The 2,594-nt window shown below is 56.3% G+C and overlaps 1 protein-coding gene across 1 annotated transcript in view; it reads right to left on the reverse strand.

Annotated features, from left to right (window-relative positions):
- The window catches only part of RALBP1 (ralA binding protein 1), a 47,894-nt gene extending 46,102 nt beyond the window's left edge, over positions 1-1,792 (reverse strand). Inside the window, exon 1 of the mRNA XM_019525402.1 lies at positions 1,686-1,792. The gene's annotated coding sequence lies outside the window, so the exon portion shown is untranslated. The remainder of the gene's footprint in view (positions 1-1,685) is intronic.
- Between the last annotated feature and the right edge of the window lie 802 nt (positions 1,793-2,594).

The following is a 2,594-nucleotide window of genomic DNA, read 5'->3' on the forward strand; positions in this document are numbered from 1 at the left end:
GCACCCAGAACTGGACTCAGTACTCCAACTGCGGCCTGACCAGTGCCGCATAGAGGGGGAGGATCACCTCTTTGGACCTGCTCGAGATGCATCTATGGATGCATGACAAGGTGCGGTTGGCCTTCCTGACTGCCTCCCCACTCTGCCGGCCCATGTTCGTCTTGGAGTCAATGATGACTCCAAGATCCTTTTCCGCCTCCGTGCTGACAAGAGGGGAGTTCCCTAACCTGTAGGTATGGTGCCAGTTGTTCCTCCCCAGGTGCATCACCTTGCACTTGTCTGTGTTGAATCCCATCCTATTCTCATCCACCTACCCACCCTATTCTCATTCGCCCACATATATACAGGTTGAATATCATTTTTATTATATTATGTAATATGCCAATTTCAAATAGGTATCTAAAAAGAAAACTATACTGTACATTTAAATGTTAAAAAATGCACTTTTTTTTTTAAGAGGTACACTGATATATCAGTCTATATCAAATTGGCACCTATAAAAGAAAATTGGTATGATCAGCAACTGGTTTTTGGCAGGTGTAGCTGATAATGCCACTGATAAATGCCACATGCGTGCAGCCACAGCATTCAAGCAGCCAGGAATATAGCCTGGCAGCCTGGAGAGCAGCGTCTGGCTGGTAAGTCTATGAGGAGAAAGAGGCATGGAGGGGAACAGATTGAGGCCCATATGGCAAGGGATGGAGTGGGGCCAGGGCAGCACAGGACACAACGGAGAGCCTGGAAGGAAGGCACTGTTTTGGTATAGCTTCTCTCCCAACTATATGGTATGCTCAATAAAAGACAAAGATTTTTTTTAGGGTGATCTCTTTTATTGGACCAACCATGTAGTTTGGATATAATCAGACAAGCTTTTAAATGCAAGACACTTTTCCTTAGATCTCACATCCTCAGGTCTTACATTTAGGAGCTTGTCTGACTTTATCCCAGTTACAGACTTGGCCCAATAAGAGGCTGCCCTAAGAAATCCATGCCTCTCTCATCACTTCTGGGCCATCATAGCTATTCCATCACTCTTTGACTACCAGTAACAGACACTGACAAAAACTTCTTGCTTGTCATCCATTTGACAGACCATCACAGTCACAACGTCCCTCCAACCCTGCTGGAGTCCCCCGCTGAAACCCATGCACCAGGCGAGGCGCACACATGCGACATGGCTTGTTGGCACTGGTGTGCTGCACTGCCTTGGCTGCACCGACATGGCCCCACTGCTGAATGCAAGGCCCCCTTATTCCAGGACGGGCATTTCTGCAGGGAGGGCTGTGGCGCAGGGCCATGTCACTTGGCTCATAGGGCTTCCACCAGCCTAGAAAAAGGGCCACTCTGGGAGCTATTAATGCTTCCACCGCCACCCCATGCCCTGCCTCGTGAGGTGGGTCCAGGGCCGCCATGCGGGGGGGGGGGGGGGTACGATACGTCCCAGCCTGGCGAGATGCTGCACCAGCCCATGCCACCAGCCTCCTCGCGTGGGTGCCTTGCTACAAGCGACAGCGCCTCCCGTGGACGTGGACACACACACACGGCGGGAGTCTGGGGGGAGCGGGAGGGGGGGAAACGTCCGTTAACCGCCCCTTTCCAGCCCGGAAGTGGCTGCCCCGGGCCCGCGCCCACCCCCCGTTGGGAGGGGACGCGCCCCCCGCAACACGCGCGAGCTCGGTACTGACCCGGGGGCTCGATCCCCCTCGGCCTCACGCGCGCCCCATGGTGCCGCCGCCCGCGGCTGCAAAGACAGGCCGGCAGCAGCGCGAGCCTACTGACGCATGTGCGCATGCGCGCCGCCCCCAAGAATGAGGGAAGCAGCTGAGGCCAGGAGGGGAAACTGCGCATGCGTACAAGGAGAAGCCGCCTCAGGCTGGAGTGCGCGCCTTTGCGAGCGGGGGAGGGTGAATACGCATGCGCATTCACAGGGGCGGTTGGAGCGAATACGCATGCGCATTGGCAGCTCGCCGGCGGCGGAGGCTGAACGTTCGCCAGCTCAGGGATGCGCAGGGGAAGTTCCACCCTCCGCCAGCCGGCGCATGCCGGAAATTGTAGTTGTGTAGCTGCAGATGCCCGGGTGGGGGAGCGGGCCAGATTACAGGTCCCGGCGGGCCGCGCGGCAGGCACAGCTGGAGGACGGGACGAGTTTAGTGGCGGGGGAGAGATCCCTGCTGCTGCGGGAGAAGTGGTGGGGAGCAGAAAGCAAAGCAGTAAGATTGGGCAGGGAGCAGGAAACAGATGGGGGCGTATCAGATCAGGTAGGGAGTGGAAAGGAGAGCAGCAGATGGGGCAAGGACCAGAAAGAAAAGCATGTGGGGGCACAGTGAACGCGACAGGAAGCAAGAAGCAGAGCCCCAGATCGGGTAGGGAGCACAGCAGCAAATTAGGCAGGCAGCAGAAAGCGGAGCAGCAGACGGAGTACAGGACAGGAAGGGGGAATAGAGCAGCAGATTGAGCAGGGGTAGGGAGCAGAAACTAGAGCAGCAGATCAGGCAGGGCCTGGGAACCAAAACAGCAGACAGGACAGGAAGCAGAGCTGGAAATAGGGCAGGCAGAGAGCGGAAAGAAAAGTGGCAGATTGGGCAGGGGATCGG

This window comes from Gavialis gangeticus, unplaced genomic scaffold, assembly GCF_001723915.1.
Source record: "Gavialis gangeticus isolate Ggan-Ray unplaced genomic scaffold, GavGan_comp1, whole genome shotgun sequence".
NCBI lineage: Eukaryota > Metazoa > Chordata > Crocodylia > Gavialidae > Gavialis > Gavialis gangeticus.